This window comes from Leucoraja erinacea, chromosome 4, assembly GCF_028641065.1.
Source record: "Leucoraja erinacea ecotype New England chromosome 4, Leri_hhj_1, whole genome shotgun sequence".
NCBI lineage: Eukaryota > Metazoa > Chordata > Chondrichthyes > Rajiformes > Rajidae > Leucoraja > Leucoraja erinaceus.
Window position 1 is genome coordinate 109,349,789 of NC_073380.1, and position 20,140 is coordinate 109,369,928.

Below are 20,140 nucleotides of genomic sequence, written 5' to 3' on the forward strand. Positions count from 1 at the left end.
TGCATGCAGATACTACAGTTATACTACATAAGGTGGGAGTATCAAACAGTAATGAGGTAGCTACATGTTTGGTTGCATGCATAACCATCTACACCCATTAAACAATTATTTGCTAAACTAGACGACTTCAGGCTTTCTATAAGGAGGTATGATTTTGAAGCTCTTTCAGAAGTGCCGCTACAAAGGCCAGATCAAAAAAAATAATTCTCCACAAGCTAACTACGTGCAATGATGACAAACACTCAAAGGTATTGTACGATGGGAAATTAATATCTCTGATTTCAGCAGTCCAATGCTTGATGTGTTGTACAAATATTTGATGTATGTATCCATCAGTGCACCATGCAAATCACAGAATTGTACAACATAGAAACAGGCTCCTCAACCTATATTGTTCACTCTAACCTTGTTGGCCATCCACACTAATCCCATTTGTCAGCATTACGTCCATATCCGTCCAATCGAATTGCTACCCAAATGTCTTTTAAATGACTTGATTTAATCTTATTCTGCCATCTCTCGGGCAATATATTACAGATATCAATCACTCTGCAAAAAAAACTTTCATTTCAGCTCCCCTTGGAAACTCTTTCCTCTTACCTTAAACCTATGGCCTCTTATTTTGGGTATCCCAGGATGCAAAAGATTCTGACTATCAGCTATTTACAATATATATTAATGATCTGTTATGAGGGAATTGAATGCAACATCTCCAATTTTGCGGATGACACTAAGCTGGGGGGCAGTGTTAGCTGTGAGGAGGATGCTAGGAGGCTGCAAGGTGACTTAGATAGGCTGGGTGAGTGGGCAAATGCATGGCAGATGCAGTATAATGTGGATAAATGTGAGGCTATCCACTTTGGTGGCAAAACCAAGAAAGTAGACTATTATCTGAATGGTGGCTAATTAGGAAAAGGGGAGATGCAACGAGACCTGGGTGTCATGGTACCCCAGTCATTGAAAGTAGGAATGCTGGTGCAGCATTCCTGGACACACTGATCTGTTCTATATTCATGCCTACTATGTTCTGGTGTGCTATAGCAAAGCAAAAATTTCATTGTCCTATTTGGGACACATAATAATAAACTCACTTGAACTTTGAACTTGTTCCCCAAGGTCACTTGGTTCACTAACATTCCTTAGAATGTTGCTATTTACCGCATGCATCCCTATTTAACTTTGCAAAATACATCGCTTCACCCTTTTCCAGGCAACATGCCATCTACCAATGCTCTGCACTATATCCTGATGTAGCCTTAGACAAGCTTCTTCACACTCATCGATGATTTTATGTCATCAGCAAACTTATCAATCATACCCCAGATCAGAGCATAAAAAGAGTTAAGACATTTAAAACCATTATAAATAAATTCAAGCAATATAGCAGAAATACTCCAGTAAAAAAGTCAACGCTAATGAATGTTGAAGATGAAACGAGACAGGATATTTCAGCATAAAACTGCATAATACTGGAAATGTGAATGAGAACTAAAGATTATTCAGCATCAATGGGGTGAGAAATTGAATCAATGACTTGGGTGAAGAATTATCTTTAGCATAAGAGAAGGTGAAGGTCGGGAAGAATGGAGTGAGCCAAGTGAACCTTTGTGATAGGGAGCAGATCACATTTGTAAAGTTAACAATTACTTTAAAAATAGACAACCGGGAATAGAAAAGAAAAAAAGCATTAAAAATCCACCATTTTTGTGGAAAGAGATGCCTTTAACAAGCGGAGAACTGCAAATCCAGATAGGCGTCGGGTAAAGGGAGTAAGGGCCATTAACAGTTTATGTATTTGGATAGAGTAGGAGGATAGAAGGGGGGGGGGAGATCAGTGGGACTTCTGTAGTTAGGAGAAGGAGTTCACAGTCTGCAGTAGGAAGTCCTGGCCAGAGAAATGCTGATGGAGATAAAGATGGGTGAATTATGCTCAAAATCATGCTGGGCTGGAAATTGAATATATGGGAACATGCAGGGATGATGTTAAGATCTCTGCTGAGGGGTGATCATTCAGAATCAAAGAGGGAAAGATAGTGAAAACATGGTGAGGTGGGAATATATGAAGGGATGGTGTCAAAGGAAATTAAATGGGGTGTAAGACCTGGAGGAGTCGTTTTCAAATTCGATAGCTAAAGAAGTTGGACATCTTTGGTGTCTGAAAGAAAGGGAAATAGATTTTTGTTGAAACTGAATGCAGTGAATGACATGATTGAAGTGCCAAAGAGGATATGTTTGAGATACAACGAGATTGCTCTGCTGTAAAGAGAGACCAAGACCATTGATGTCCCGTTGCATGGCATTTACCATGGATCCCAGAATGCAGTAAGCGCAGTGATCAGAGAAACACTCATGGTGGATGAATCTAAACTGTGGAGGTTTACACCCCCCCCCCCCCCCCCCCCCCCCCCCCCCCCCCCCACCACCACCCCTGCCTCCCCCCCCCCCCCACCACCCCCCTGCCTCCCCCCTCCATTTGTAGCACTTGACCTGCCAAGTGCTTTCATCATTTCATATTTTTGCCGGGGAACATGATTGACCAAATCTATTAGCACACAATATAGAATGTGTCCTTTAGTTATATTATGCATTTTTCATTGAGTAATACAAACTAAAATAGAGAAATGTTACACAACCAGCAAATATTATTACTCTGATGGACCTCATACACCAATGATCATGGTCAATGTACAACATTATGTTGCCCATGACTAACCATTAAGTAGCAGACACTGAAATTCTGTCCCCAGATTGTCTGGATGATATTTTGATCGCTGGTATCGTCAATGCAAAATATGCTGGAAATATTCAGCAGGTAAAGCAGGATCTGTGATGAGGGAGAATTAACATTTCAAGTTAATAACCTTTCATAACAGCTAGGAAAAGTTAGGAATCAAACAAGTTGCAGAGAAAGGGGAGGTGTGGAGAAAGTAAATACATACCTTGTATTGGAGGGAAGTGAGGAACTAGCTGGCCTGTGCATTGGATCTCTCCACTGAAGTGCTGGCTTGCTATCAACAAGATCAGGCCCAAATAATCCTGACAAATCTTCAATTAACTGTGAACAAAATAAACAGACAGGTTCTGCAGATATCACAATGTCATGGAGGTCAACAAAGCAGACAGCAAAGCAAAGGCAAAACATGTCATACTGCATGCTGCAGATGAAGCCACAATTGTCATCACTTTCAATGCAACAGTGCGAATAGAAACAGCAGTCCTTCATCCCTCCAGCAACAAAGAAATGTTCTTGCAGTTCTTCCCCCTCAAAGAAAAGTTACATGTTATTACTTTTTATATATATATATATATATATACTTATAAATAATAAATCACTGTATTTGAGTAATTCTGGAATATATTACATAAAACACACACATTTCTTAGGCTGGAGTCCTCATCTATTTATTTTTACAAATTAATCTCAACGATTAATTTCTCCTTTCCCTCTCTTGACTGAGACGATCAGAATTTGCTTTGGGTTTGTAATCATTAGATTAGTTTATTGTCATTCACACAAGAGTGCAATGAAATTCCTTGTTTGCATGAATCTCAGAATACAATGATGAATCCTACAATAAATCCAATGATGAATGTAAAACAGCAGAATGGTGAATAGATTGTAGTGCAATCTGAAGTAGTGCAAGACAAATACCAAAGTGCAATAATGGAATGAGATAGAGTTAAAAGAATACGTGGCAGACAATTGTTTCAGGAGTCTGATAGCAGTGGGGAAAAGGTGATCTTGTCACATCTAGGCTCGTGCATATTCACCCAGTAGGTAGAAGTGTGAAACTTTCAGCCTTCCTGAAGCAACACACCATGAAGATTAAGTGGATGGAAGGAAGTGAGGAACCGGTGCTGGACTGTGATCACCACTCTGTTTAGATTCAGATGGTCAAGAGTAGAGAAGTTGCCATATCAGGCTGGAACGTACTGGGAAACACTCTTATGGGCCTCTCACATTTTTTTTTCAGCTGATTACCGATGACTGTCAAGTTACCAGCAGTTGCCTGAAAAACCGGGAACTGGGACGGCGACTGTCAGAGTGGAACACACAAACACATCGCTAAGGTGGAGGCCAGGGCAAGCAGGGAGAGCGCTGTCTGAAATTCACACGGTACAAAGCCAAGGTGATACAGACACACATCGCGATGAACAGAAAGGTTGGCGCTGTAATTAAGAAGGGGGGGGGGGGGGGGGGGGGGCGGGGGGGAAGGAGTGGAGACTACTTTTAAGAAGCCAGACAACGTTTAACGCCAGAGATTCACAGCTGTGACGTTTGGCGGACATTTAACATTACTGGTTGGTTATCCTTGGTTCTGAAAACTTGTGCTTACGTTTATTTCCCCCAATGAGCCAATGAAAATGACCGGTCAGCAAAGGTGATTAACTAAAACTACCTACAACTACCTCGACTACACACAACTACATGGTGACCCCACTACAACAGCTCCTACAACTACACACAACTACATGGTGACCCCACTACAACAGCTCCTACAACTACACACAACTACATGGTGGCCCCACTACAACAGCTCCTACAACTACACACAACTATATGGTGGCCCCACTACAACTGCCTCAACTACACACAACGACATGGTGACCCCACTACAACTACCTCGACTACACACAACTACATGGTGACCCCACTACAACTACATGGTGGCCCCACTACAACTGCCTCAACTACACACAACGACATGGTGACCCCACTACAACTACCTCGACTACACACAACTACATGGCGACCCCACTACAACTGCCTCAACTACACACAACGACATGGTGACCCCACTACAACTGCCTCAACTACACACAACTACATGGTGGCCCCACTACAACAGCTCCTACAACTACACACAACTACATGGTGACCCCACTACAACTACCTCGACTACACACAACTACATGGTGACCCCACTACAACTACACACAACTACATGGTGACCCCACTACAACTGCTCCTACAACTACAGGATTATCCATTTTCTCCATGGTGACCAATTTTTGGTCGCAGAAAAATTATCAACATGTTGAAAAATTTGCTGCGACCATACTGAGGCCGCGACTAGTTCCCAGAATGCGGGAAGATACAAGATACAAGATTCAAGATTCAATTTATTTGTCATTTGGACCCCTTGAGGTCCAAACGAAATGCCGTTTCTGCAGCCATACATTACTAACAAATAGACCCAAGACACAACATAATTTACATTTTACATAAACATCCATCACATTGCTGTGATGGAAGGCCAAAAAAACTTATCTCTCCACTGCACTCTCCCCCTCCCCCCCCCCCCCCGATGTCAGTCAAAGTCAAAGCCCCCGGCTGGCGATGGCGATTGTCCCGCGGCCATTAAAGCCACGCCGGGTGGTGCGAGGTCGCACACCGGGTTCTTGATGTTAGAGCCCCCGGCATGCGCTCGCAGAGTCCCGCGGCCATTCCAAGCCGCGCGGGGCAGTGATGTCAGGCCCCGCTCCAGGAGCTCTTCGACCCCGCAACTCAGGCGGGGGAAGTCGCCGTTGGGAGAGCCCTGAAAAAGCGGTCTCCCTCCAGGGACCCGCGGGCTCCCGGTGCCGCCGTCCACAGACCTGCAGTTGAAGCCTCCGACTCTCCGGAGGTCGGGCCGCAGCAGCAGCAGCAGCAGCGCTCCTCCACCGCTCCACCCGCTCCGGACTCGGCCAGCTCCGCGACGGTGAGGTGAGTCGTCGGCACCAGAGTCCCCGGTCTCCTCCTGTTGGAGGCCGCTCCTCATTGCAGCCCCAACGATAACGGAGACCCGACAAGAAAAGGTCGGGTCTCCCGTGCAGGGAGAGATTTAAAAGTTTCCCCCTCCCTCCCACCCCACCCCCACCCCCCCCCCACACACACACCCCAACAAAAAATAACAAAAACTACATAAAAACATAGACAGAAAATAATAAAACGCGGACGGGCTGCAGAGGCCGCTGCTGACGAGAGTCGCACCGCCCACCGGGAACTCCTCGCGACCATGAAGGAGACTCATCAGAGACCATCAGTGAACATGTGGCGACCATGTGGCCAGCGCAGAGTCTCCTCACTCGCCTAAAATGTCGCCTAAGTGGGACAGGCCCATTAGAGAACCCAAAGTGTTTCATAGATTCACAGCCACCCACAGCCATGTAATTCCCAGCAATGAAGACGCACCACCATCTGAGTTGCTAAATTTTGAAAAATGGATGGCGGGACAGGATCGAGGGTTTGGTTTAGTCCAGGGTCCGCAGTCTTTTTTACATAAGGGCCAGGACCCTCCGGGACTATCTGCAGTTCCCAGGTCACCTGCGAGCCCCGGGTCTAGCTGCGGTTCCGCTGTCCGATCCCAGCAGCTGCTCGCAGCCTCCCGAGCTACTGAGTTGGTTTTTAAATGTGAATATCTCATAACTAAACATTTGTGGGTTAGCAGTATATTGCATCAATCCACTCAATTTTAAATCATTCTGCATCAAAATTCATAAACAAGGATAACACTTTTTATTTCTGTCATTTATGGTAAGATTTACATAATTTATTGTTTTATGTGTGAGATAAACAGGGTGTTCAGAACAAAGACGACAGTTCTTTGACAAGTACTCCGTAGTTCAGTGTCGGAGATCTTGTCAACAAGTATTCTGGACCCACTGTTGACATCCAAAATTACAGTAAAATATCATATAGAATTAGCATAAGAACAAATCTGATTATAACTACATAACTGCACAATGGATGATATGTCACTTAAATGCAGTTGTTTTCAGGGATGGGGAAAGACATGCATTTTTCCTCTATTAGGTCAATTTATCTTAAATGAAGAGGAGCCTACAATACCATGCATGCCTTACAACACGAACAAAACCAGAAATGTACAGCAGGGTAAACATTGTTACCTCTATTATTGTTTAAGGAGGAACTGCAAATGCTGGTACACCGAATGTAGACAAAAATGCTGGAGACACTTTTGTCTACCTTTATTATTGTGGTAAGTCACGTTCTATAAAAGAAGACTTTCTCATAACTTGCTCATGTACCAAAACATGTGTTATATAATATAATACATTTCCGGGATCATAAGAATAGAATTTTATATGTTACAGTCACCATACATTGGGAAGGGAATTAAGGCTTTAATGTGTGTTCCTCGTGGCATGTCGTTGTTCCCTAGAACTCTATTTATCATGTATTGTAAACACCATTGATCCGTCTACACTGTGTATATTTATCCTGTATTGTAAACACCATTGATCCGTGTACACTGTGTATATTTAACACCATTTATCCTGTATTTTAAACACTATTTCAAACCGGCTTAAACACAAGCTCATTCGGGATCTCCGCCGCTTGGAGGTCCCAAATCATCCGCCTCCTACCAGAGACCGGGGCTTCATGATGTTATAGGCCGCGGGCCGGCGGTCCGAGCTTTTCTCCGGCGAGGAATCCCAGACTCAGCGAGGGAAAGTGCAAGCTGCCCCCGCGACTAGAAGCTCCACACACCGCAGCTTTAGGGTGTTATAGTCCGCGGGCCAGCGGCCAGTGTGTGGAGCAATTCTTCTGGTGACCCCCGGCTCCGCGATCTGAGCTATAGGAAGAGATTGGGCAGGCCACACGACATAAAGACATTTGGTTTCTTACCTTTCGTCTTTAGTGGGGAACCTGAAGAAAGACTGCTATAAAGTGGTCGAACCGCTTACATTGGGGATTCGAGCACTATAGCAGAACAGCTCGCTACGCTGGTAGATGTGTACGCCATGACAGACACCCATTAAAAAAAACCCTCATATATTTGATCCCCAAAATGGCGCGAAAAAAATTACCTATGGGCCCATGACCGCACTATGGCTTTTTCGTCAAGTGGAGCATCTAGCTCCTCTAGTATCTTTGCCCCCAACTCTCACAACTGCCACGTTTCCATGGCGTGTTTGTACACAGCTGTGCCAGTAGCGAGAGTCCAATAAAGATCAGTACTCCGAGAAGTACTTTGATCAATGGTGATTGACAAGAAAATTTCAGCACTTGATCTAATCACTTTCTTGATGCTGAAACAGATAGGTAATAAGGGGGAAAAAACATCCTGGCAGACTAGTTTAACTGTTTTAAGGGGAATTTCATGCAGAATGTCACCATTTTCTCATGCTTGATCATCTGGTCTAGTTTGAGGATAGCATTTTCCATTGGACTCTGTTGACCATTACCTCATTTTAAAATCGCCATTTAGGTTTGTTTAACTGATTCAAATTCAGATCCAAAGATAGTATTTATTTCTAGCACAACCTAGGGTGTGTTTTTAAATGTCAGGAATCTCCTTGGAGCCACTGGGTTAGTCATCAGAATAGATTGAGCTAGCCTGGATTTCACTGAGTCATGGGGGCATGCAGCATGGACATAGGCTTTTCACGTTATGTAATCTGCACTAAATATCAAGCACCCATTTACATTAACTCTTCCCATCACCTCCCACCCCCTTTATTCCTCCCACATTCCCATCAACCTCCCCCAGATTCCACAACATACTAACACACTTGGGCCAATTTACAGGATCCGTTTAACCTACCAACCCACATGCTTTTAAGATGTGGGAGGAAATCGATGAGGCTGGAGAAGAAACAGCAGAATGCGCAGACTCCACACAGATAACACCAGAAGTCAGAATTGAACTGGAGTCTTAAGGCAGCTGTGCAGTAGCGAACTGCAGATGCTAGTTTATACCAGAAGGGAGACGCAAAATGCTGGAGAACATCATCGGGACAGGCAGCATCTCTGGATAGACGTTTCGGGTTGAGACCTTTCTTCAGACTGAGAGTCAGGGGAGAGGGAGATACAGAGATATGGAAGGATAAGGTGTGAAAAAAGGCTCTTTGGTTCGCCTATTTTCTTCTCTCCATAGATGCTGCCGCACCCATTGAGTTTCTCCAGCATTTTCTGTCTACCTTAGATTTTCCAGCATCTGCAGTTCCTTCTTGAACATGTTTGTCAAGGCAACTGGTCACCTCAGGAATAATATAACACGGATAAAATAAGATAAAAATTACATTGTTGAGGTAAAAAGACAATAATAAGATAATCAACACAGAACAACAAAAAAACACACGTTCTAACAAAACGCTAGTGAGCAGATATATGATGTGAAATGTGTTTATGAGTCCAGAACCCTGATGGTAAAAACTGTACTTAAGTCTGGTGGTACGTGCAGCCATGCTCCTGCATCATCTGCCTGACAGTAACAAGGAGAACAGTATGTGTGCTGGGTGGCTGTGGTCCTTGATGATGCTGTGTGACTTCCGCAGGCACCGCCGGTGGAAAAGGTCCTGAATGGCCGGGAGACAGTTGCCAGTGATGTGCTGTGTGCCGCCTTCACCACTCTCTGTAGTGATTTGCGGCTGTGGGCAGAACAGTTCCCGTACCAGACTGTGATACAGCCCGCCAGCAGGCTCTCGATGGTGCATCTGTAGACGTTTGTGACCATGCTGCCGTTCAAGCCAAACTTACTCAGTCATCTCAGAAAAAGAGCCGCTGGCGGGGTTTCGTAGTTATTGTGTTCGTGTGCAGGGAATGAGAGGTCCTCAGTGATGTGCACACCGAGGAACTTGAAGCTGTTGACCCTTTCAACCTCAGCATCACCGATGTGGATGGGGAAGTGTCCACTCCCCTGCTGTCTCCTGTAGTCCACAATCATCTCTTTAGTTTTGCTGACATTGATAGAGAGGTTATTTTCCCGGCACCAGCTGTTTAGTGCCTTTACCTCCTCTCTATAGGCCGTCTCATTGTTGTCTGTGATGAGGCCCAGGATGGTCGTGTCGTCAGCAAACTTTAAGATGATGTTGGAGCTGTGCTGAGCAGTACAGCCGTGCATGAACAGGTTGTACAGGAGAGGACTGAGCACACAGCCCTGTGATGTGCCTGTGTTGAGGATCAGTGAGGAAGAGGTGTGGCTGCCAATTCTCACCACCTGGGGCCTGCCCTTCAGGAAGTTGAATATCCAGCCGCAGATGGAGGTCTCCAGTCCAAGATCAAGGAGCTTGGGGACGAGTTTTGAGGGAATGATAGTGTTGAATGCCGAGCTGTAGTCAATGAATAGCATTCTCACATATGTATTCCCTTTGTCCAGGTGGGTGAGCTCAGTGTGAGTTGCCATGGCGATGGCATCGTCCATGGCCCTGTTTGGTCTATATGCAAACTAAAGAGGGTCCAAGGTGTCAGGGAGAGAGGAGCAGATGTGAATGTCGACTCGTATTATTTTGGAATGTATATGGCGACTGCGATAATTATGCTACATTGGAAAGTCAAGGTGGAGCAGTGATGGAATTGCATTTTAACACAGATGGCAGCATGCTTTTTACAGCATCAACAGACAAAACTAGCAGTGTGGGACAGTGAAACGGGTGAAAGGATCAAGGGACTTAAAGGTCACACATCCTTTGTGAATTTGCATTATCCAGCCCGACGGGAACTAAGGTTGGTCTGTACAGGAAGCAACAACGAAACAGCGAAGCTATGGGACCTTCAGTAGAAGGCTGCAATCCATACATTTCAAAACACATACCAAGTACTCGCAACAGCAGTACTGGCCTATTTCCTTCATTCCATAGATGCTGCCGCACCCACTGAGATTCTCCAGCATTTTTGTCTGTCTCGCCAAACATATTTCATTGTACCGTTGACCCTGTGTTAACCTACATATGACAAATAAAACTGAAATGTGAAATTGAGATCCTGCCGATGACACCAATTGTTACAAGTGAACAGGTTGAAGGATCTGACTAGTAGAACATAAAAAGGCTCACTCATCTGTTTAGTTACAAATCAGTTTTGTTGGCAAGAGGGAACAAAAAACAATACTTGTTTTGGTATGCACGGGGTCCAGCAGAACACCTCTCTCTATCGCTCTCTCTGCCTCCATCCGCGGCTGATCACGACTCAGCCCGTCGATGAACCCCTCTCGTACATGAACTAACGAATGGCTTACTGGCGCCTGCCTTTATACAGGTAAGAAATCAGCTGTTGAAATAACCGTCAGCAAGTCCTGGCCAATAGCGCTGCTCCCAAATTCAAACTATAACGAATGGCAGGGGACTGCATCCGAGCGAGGCCCCACCCCAACCCTTTGAAAACCAAATGCTATCAGCCACAGACTGTTGCATAAACCAATACACAGTGCTACAGACTTGGTGTGCAAATCAATACACACAGTCCTACAAACTAGCCTTGTATGATTGTCAAAACTATATCAAATGCTCACTCTACACTTTGAGCAGTCTTGACCCAGGGATCCTCATGAGTCAGTGAAGATCAAAATTGTCAAGGAGGCTTGAAGAAGGTTGATAGAGAAGCTATGAGCAATGAACACTGGCTGAAGGAACAAAACTGGTCAGGCAACATCAGTGGAAAGAAATGACAGACAATGTTTCTGGTCTGGACCTTCTTCAGATTGAATGATGTCGGTGGAAAAAGCTTCAAAAGAGAGATGGGGGTTGATAAGCAAGTAGGTGGAGAAAGTGACAAAGTCTAAAGGTGAAAAGGAAACAAAACGGTGTTAGATATGGAAAGAGGAGGAGGATTGAAATGTAAAGCTGGAGGGTTTGATAAGTGTGGAAAGGGATGGGGAGAGGAAAGAGTGGAGAATAAAAGGGACAAATGGGCTCTGGATGGGGCATGACGATACAGAGAAGAGAATAGGAGCAGGGTGACTGTGGTGGTGGAAGTGATGTGTGCGCACGCGCTAGGGTTAGGAAGGCAGTGGAAAGGTAGGAGTTGGCATTTGAAGGGTATTAGTTGAAATTGGAGAATTAAATGTTCATGCCATTGGGTAAGCTATCCACGTGGAATATGTGGCCCTCTTCTTTCATTTTGTGTACATCCTCACTCTGGCATTAGAGGAGACCAATGGCAGAAAGGTCAGATTGGGAATGTGAAGGGGAGTTAGAATGGTTATCAACTGGAAACTCCAGCAGGCCTTGGCCTTGGCCAACAGAGTGTAAGTGTTCGGTGAAATGTTCACCTGCTCTACATTTGGTCATGCCCTTGTAAAATAATCTACACAGAGCGAGGTTTGAAAAGATGCACGTGAGTCTCTATCTCACCTGTAAGCCCTGATGGGGTCCATCAATGGAAAAGTGAGAGGAGGTGTACTAGCAGTTGTACATCTTCTGCGTTTGTAAGGGATATTCTCTGAGGTGGGGTCGTGTTGGATGGAGAGGTATGAGTGGAGTTGCGGAGAGAGTGGTCTCTCTAGAAAGCAGAAAGGGGTGAGGACGGGAGGATGTGACTGGTAGTGGGGTCACATTGAAGCTGGTAGAAATATCAGAGAATGAGGTGCTTGATGTGGAGATTGTTTGGATGAAAAGAAAGAATGAGGGGATCTCTATCCTAATTCCATCTAGCGGAAGAGGGAATGAGAGCTGAACTACGGGATGCTAAAGGGACCTGGATAAGGGCTTCATCCACAACAGCAGCGGGGAAACCACATTTGCAGAAGCCTAACCTCGCTACGGTAGAAGTCAGCCAGCTAGATAATGACGGTACCTCCCTGGTCAGCGGGTTTGATGAGAATATTGGGATTATTGTGCGAATGAACAAAGACATGTTCAAGTGAGGTGATATTAGAGTAGCTAAGGGGACTAGATAAGTCAATAACGTCTATGTTGTGGCAGCAGTTCGAGATGAGATAGGCAGAGGTGAAGGCAACAGAAGAAGAGAACCTACGTTTTTCATTGGCCTTGACATATAACTTGAAACTTGGCTTATGAACATGCACTAGCATTATCTTTGAATTGGAGGTCAATGATTGAGGTCAATGAATTGTTTAAGGAAGAACTGCAGATGCTGGAAAAATCGAAGGTAGACAAAAATGCTGGAGAAACTCAGCGGGTGAGGCAGCATCTATGGAAAAAAATAGTTGGGGTCCCATAGGTCACATAGGGGTCCCATAGGGTTCCCATAGGTCCCATAGACCTGCTGAGTTTCTCTTGCATTTTTGTCTACCTTGAGGCTTTGAATTGAAGGCTTTGTGAGGTCACAGAAAGGCTATGCATATCAGTTAATGCTGCTTACTGCTTTTTCCTTGGAGTTAATGTGTGAAAAACATCACATTCATTGTTCCCTTTGAGGGACAGAATCTACATTTGTGTAGGAAGGAACTGCAGATGCTGGTTTAAACCGAAGATAGACACAAAAATGCTGGAGCAACATAGCAGGACAGGCAGCATCTCTGGATAGAAGGAATATGTGAAGTGAAAAAGGGTCTCGACACGAAAGGTCACACATTCCTTCTATCCAGAGATACTGCCTGTCCCACTGAGTTACTCCAGCTTTTTGTGCCTATCTGCACTGCAATTCATGGAGCAATTTTACTTCGGAGTCACGTGAGTGACTTCGTGAAGAACCCGCTTACAACGCATGCGTGTCATTACGCTAACGCATTGCAACTCGTCATTGTCGGGAGGAAGGACGTTCCTCCCAAACGGCGGGGTTTTTGAACCTGCAACAGTAAGGTAAGTGAACATCGTTCTTTACTTACCTTTTTTCTACAGAAGGCTGTTGGAAGCTGGCGGGGGAGAAGTCTGCAACCAGCAGGCAGCCAGCAACGGCCGGTGGCACGACAGTCTCCCTTAGCAGGAGTTCGTGCGACTTCAGCTCCGGGAAGAATATACCGACAAGGGAGCACTCCAGAGCCGACACAGCCCCAAAGACCGACGCTACATGGGCCTGGGGCTGTGGAACAGGTAAGAAAATTCCATACCTTTTTTCTTGTTTCCAGGAAGGCTGACGAGCTGCCGTTCTACAGCAGCAGTCAGCCAGCAACGAAAGTCTGCACCACTGTCTCCCATAACGGGAGCGAGTGCCAACTTCACCCCATACGGGGTGGCCTGAAAAAAAACAGAGCCAACAACCCACAAAACAGTGGGTTGTATTAGTGCTCTGGCACTTTTTAAAATTATGGGGTCCCTAGGAACAGAAGGACCAGCCCCGTAAACACCGGGGTCGGTCCGATCGGCTCGAACCCGACACGGAGGGAACGACGTTCACCAGGGGAACAAATTAAAAGTCGGGAACAGCAGGTAAGAGACTCTGCATTTCCTTCCACTTACCCTTTAGGAGCAGACATGGACCGGGTCCATGTAAGCTGCAGAAAGACCGCAGAGGGCAGGCAGCCGGCAGGAGGACAGCAACGGCAGCCGGCAGCGGCAGGAGCAGCAGCGGCAGCCGACAATGGCAGGAGCAGCAAAGGCACTTCGATTCCCGGAGGGGAAAACACCTGTGCCGGACTTCGCTCCCGCAACAGGGGGCAAATTCATTTCTGGGGCAGTATGCCAGTCTCGCTTTGGAAGCGAGTCTGGCTTGAAGCAGTGCTAACGGCCAGCGCCGAGGCCAAGGACATTGCAGTGCAGTTGACTGGCTGCAATCCACCGTGAGGGACCAGTACTGTTAGTACCGGGGTCGGTCCCAGCGGGGTTTTAGTTAGAGAGATCGCTTCTTGGCCTTTTGGCTAAGATCAACTATAGTAGCTGTTTATTATCAGTTTTAATATCTGATACGTCCCTTATCTAAGGACCATATAAGCAGGAGTCCCCAGAACTGAGGGCATTAGAGTGGAGTTGACCGGCTGCAATGACCGCGAGGGACCAGTACCGTCAGTACGGGGGTCGGTCCCAGCGGTCTGAGATAAACGAGCAGCCAGGAGCGCTGAGAGCGTTGGAGCCGGGTTAAAGAAATGGGCTAGATGGAATCAGCTGTGCCAGATGTCCTCCACACCGGCCATATCCACTCCACGGAAGGAAGGACAAAGCTGAAGAAGGAGGACCGTGGAACAACGGGCAGCCAGCAGCAGCCAGCGGCACTTGGATCAACCGTAGTGGGATCAGCTGTGCCCGATGTCGGCCCCGCACCGGCCAGAGCCATGCGGCCGAGCGGTAAGGCTAGACACAAATCAAACAAGGTAGTGGACTCAGAAGGGTCCGACTTTGCATAACCGCCGGCGACTAGCGCCCGAGAGGGCTGGAGGAGGAAGAAGCGGTGTATGGAGCTTTCCTCCAACGTGATAAACCCACAGCAATACCTTTTTGAGGGCTGCACAATGCTTCTACCCCATCAGAGGGGAGCACTGCGGGTCAGTTCTGGGCTGACCTGGAAGAGGGGTCTGCAGAACAAAAGACAAGTGGGCAGGAGGTAAGCCCCACATGGGTACCCCGTGCGGGACCCTAGAGATCTCTAACTCTATAAAAAAGAGTAGGCAGGACCCTGATGGGCCAGAGCCTGGTAATACAGCGTCCCATGATCCTAACACAGCAGGGACTCTGCTGGACATGGTGGCTGATTACTTTAGCCAAGTCAAACAGGGGTAGACTTGGATCCAGGATGGCAATAGTATTAACTATATGTCTGGCCACAAACTCCAACAAGAAATATTTACAGAGACTGGCCAGACATCTGCCACCTGGCAACGGTGAGGCATTACAGGTGCCCAGTGTAAACCAATGCATTTGGCAGCATATGGGGACGAACATCAGGAACCAGGACCTCAAGATCCAGAAAACCTTAAAGGGATTGACGGAAGGCATCATAGCATACACCCGCACCCTGGACTAAACGGAGGTAACCAAAGACCATCAAGACGCACTAGCTCTGTTTAGTAATATGCAATATGAGCTGAACTACATGTGGAAGGCTGCCATTCAGCCAGCACTGGGACCCTAAAATGCTACCATTTGCAAACAAAGAACCGTGGGTGGACGAAGCAAGACACTGGGGCTCATCAACATCAGCGCAAGGGCCTATTTTGGAGCACGATACCAGCCACATGCAAGACCATAAAAATGTGGCTCATACCAGTGGCAGTGCCAGAAATCAATATAACCTGCAGCAGCCCTTTTTAGGATATGGCCAGGGCGGCCACCCTGGAAGATGCGGAAGCCTCAACCTCCCACACAACCCCGAACAAGAGATATCAAACCAGAACCTCCTTTTCAAAAAACCAAGGAAATAACACAACCACCGGTAACCATGGAGGTAGGTGGGTGTGGTTCTTCTGTTAAAAAGGGACCCACGATGGTGGGGGAGGGGAGGTTGCAACACTACAGTTATGTATGGTATATAATCACTACAATTTACTAAAATTCTAAAACCAGCTTGGCATTGTTATGTAAACAAAGCCATAGGGTGATGTATTTCCCCCGTTCTGCCCCATCAATGGGGTTCTGGGGAAAATTCAACTAGACTCGGCATCTGAAATTCTCAGAGTACCCGACTGGCCTACTAACTCATGGTATTCGGTCATACAGGGGATGGTGTTAGAACCATGTTCCCTCATGAACATAGCCAAATTTATTAATTCATCCAGTGACTGGGGCAGTCATCCATGCCATAAGACTATGGATTTATTGATTTGTAGAGTCTAAAAGACCCACTACACGGCATGGGGCTGTCAGACAGGACGATGAATCTCATCTCATCTGCACTAAGACTGTCAACACGGAAGCAGTACCTTGCACACATCAAGAAATGGGGCATATACTGCTTGGACAACAACCTCGACCAAAAGGCCAAGAACATTCTGGCCGTATTGGAATTTTAACAAGCCTCCATTATGATAATCGATGGAGCTACAGTGCCATCAATAGTGCCACAAGTGCACTCTCCAATTACCTATCACAAGGAACGGAGCGGCACGCGGTGGGAACGCACCCCCTGGTAACAAAACCAGGTACTCCAAAATCTGGGACGTGGGTGTTGTTCTAAACATGCTGAGGAGCTGGTCGCCCATAACAGCATTGTCACTTCAGTAAAGGACCATGAAGATGGTTTTGCTCATGGTGTTATTTACCGCACAACGAGTCCAGCCATTAAGCAAACTGAGCCTGGACTCCCTGATCATCTCACCCGAGAAACTGGTGTTTGTCATACAGGATTTAATAAAACAAAACAGACCAGGTTCATCGGGTCAAGTGTTTGAATTTATGGTATATCCATATGACGAACGACTGTGTATAGCAAGACACATCCAACTATACATAGAATATACTAAGAGCATTCGAGGTCAGAGAATGGCGTTGTTTATCTCTTACAAGAAACCGCATGAAAGGGTCACGACCCAAACTATATCAAGGTGGCTCAAATATGTCCTAAAGTTGGCAGGAATAGACACTAATGTTTTTTAACTCTCATTCCACCAGGGCTGCAGCAACATCCGCAGCAAAAATTCTAGAGGTACCCACAGACCAAATCCTCAGAATGGCAGGATGGTCATCCAAAAGGTTTTTTCCAAAGGTTTTATAATAAACCAGTTATTTTTTGGAACCATCATTGTATTCAGAAACCATTTTACGTTCAACAATATAATTTGCCCGAAAGGTTACAGGGCTATGATTCTCCATGTAAAAAAATTATATATTTTTTCGTTATACCACACAACTTTTTGTATAAGTGTGTTTTAAACTTACTAATGATGCTCTCTCCCAATACCCAATGCAGTTGTGAAGCATGGACTCGTTCCACGGCATGAGGTCACAGAGCTTTGAAATCTTCACGAAGTCACTCACGTGACTCCGAAGTAAAATAGTAAGATTAAACGAGAACTTACCAGTTTGAAGTTTGATCTGTATTTTATGAGGAGTTACGATGAGGGATTACGTGCCCTCCGCTCCCACCCTCTTATGATCATATCACAAACTGGTATATCTTTGATAATCTTACTATGTTAGATCATTATAGGTTCCTGTGACCTCACACCACTGCTTTGAAGAATGACACGCATGCGTTGTAAGCGGGTTCTTCACGTAATCCCTCATCGTAACTCCTCATAAAATACAGATCAAACTTCAAACTGGTAAGTTCTCGTTTAATCTTACTATTCTACAGACATTGGCAGAAGGTAACTGAGGATGACCATGGATGTAATTTTCCTTGTGGACATTGACAGGGAGATTGGTCTGTAGAGACTGCCATTGGATCTTTTTTATATTTTTTAAGTAATTGATCATGTTTTGGCATCTCGGAGGTCCACTGCCTCCTGGTATCAGTGCTATGTTGTTATGTCTACCCCTCATTTCAGCTGCACCGTATCCTTCATATCTTTGGGTGAGACTCTTCTTCCTTTAATGTGTGTCTTGCCAAGTCTTCTACCACATTCATACATATCTTGTCAAATCTACACATTTTATGTACTGTCCCACCTGCTCCAATTATCCAACCTTAGTGTTTTGTTCCTTTTATTTTTCCTGCTACTGTTATCAGTGCCTTATCATCTGTTATTTTGATTTGCGTTTTCCCTTACTTTTCTTATATGTGTCAACCACCAATTCTATCAATGATATATCCTTTACTTTTTATATCCATGCTACAACCTGCACTTTTCATCTGTGCCAATTCCTACTCTCAATGTATCCATAACATGCCCTCCATTCCTTCTGCCTGTGCCATTACCTGCTCCTTTTATTTGCTTCCCGCTACCATTTCCTTTCTCTCTTCCACCTCCTCCTTCTGCTCATCATGCCCCTTGCCCCTCCGTGACTCCAATTCCACACCCCCAACACATTTCCACCTCTCCACATCCCTCCCTCTGGTTTTACATTTCATTCATCAGCTTCCAGATTCCACCATGCGTAGTACCCTGTACCCTGCTGTCTTCCCCATTCATCATCTCCAGCCTTCATGAATATCTCCACTCTTCCCTCTCCCACCTAACTCATCTGCCAATTGACTCCTCCTTATCGGGATCCACATATCATTTACCAACTCGTGCCCCACCCTATCCCTTCATCTCCTTCCACCAGCTATCTCCTAACTACTCAATCCTTGAAGGGTGCTAAACCAAATTATAATTTGCCAATTTCCTTCAGACGTGGCCTGACCCGTTTCTCCAGCAAATTGTTTTTTTTGTTCAATATTCCAGTATCTGCAGTTTCTCATATCACCTGTTATTTATTTGCTATTCGTTTTATTTGTGTTGTATCCACTGTGCTTTTCGCCCTGTACATTCCTACCCAGTTTTTTACCGAGTCATTCCAACAGCATTTCGGTCTTCTGCTGTGCCCATCCATTAAGTTTCTCAACGTTGCGTCCACTGCATATTTTTATATTGTGTTTTCTGTTATGTGCACCTTTCGTGAGAGCCATGTCTACTCAATAATTTACTGTGTGTTTCATTCTCCCTGTCTGACACATTTAACAATCAGTAGAACCAACACTGAAGTAATTTGAGAATGAATGACCCCACGCAGATTAGAGGAGTGAGAGATACTATGCTGATGAGTGGGAGACAACATACTGATATAATGAGTTGAGGATTTGGCAATTAAATAATGAAATGACAAACTGGTACTGATAAAATGAGGACCCTAAAAGCCATGTAACATGTGGGAGAGCCAGCATGTTTATAGCAAGCTACAAATATATAGACCGAGAGATCTGACACCAAAATAATGAGTGAGAGACCTGGCTGGGAGATCCAATTATATTACAAGTAGAAATCTGAGCATATTCTCTCTCTCTTTCACCCAAGCGAGTGACACAGCATTAAAATTACCTAAGACAGACACAAAAAACTGGAGTAACTCAGCGGGTCAGGCAGTATCTCTGGAGAGAAGGAATGGGTGATGTTTTGGGTCAAGACCTTTCTTCAGACTGGCACTAGTCTGAAGAAAGGTCTTGACCCGAAACGTACCCCGTTCCTTCTCTCCAGAGATGCTGCCTGACCCGCTGAGTTGCTCCAGCTTTTTGTGTCTAGCTTCGGTTTAAACCAGCATCTGCAGTTTCTTCCTACACTAAACTTACCTCCATTGATATGATCAGGAGGAGACCTGGTATTTATTTAGCATGTAGATGACCTGACGTATAGGAGGCTGGACTATGCACCTCCGGACTCTTGGCTAGCAGTTGCCTCCACACTATCCCCACAGCTGCATCAACCTTTTACTTGTACTGCCAGAGGGCAGTTTCACTGCTTATAATAGCATTCAACATTGCTGATTTAGAAACAGTTGAAAAATAGTAAATTATTTTTAAAAGTAAGTAAGTATATTGGCCAAGTATTCACATACAAGGAATTTGCCTTGGTGCTCCACCCACAAGTAACAACATGACGTACAGTGACAGTTACGAATGACTCAGAAAACACTAAATATTAATAATAATAATAATAATAAAACA

At 45.3% G+C, this 20,140-nt stretch overlaps 1 pseudogene; it reads left to right on the plus strand.

The window, feature by feature from the left end:
- Positions 1 to 14,463: 14,463 nt before the first annotated feature.
- On the plus strand, positions 14,464 to 14,568 carry LOC129696821 (U2 spliceosomal RNA; annotated as a pseudogene).
- Positions 14,569 to 20,140: the final 5,572 nt, after the last annotated feature.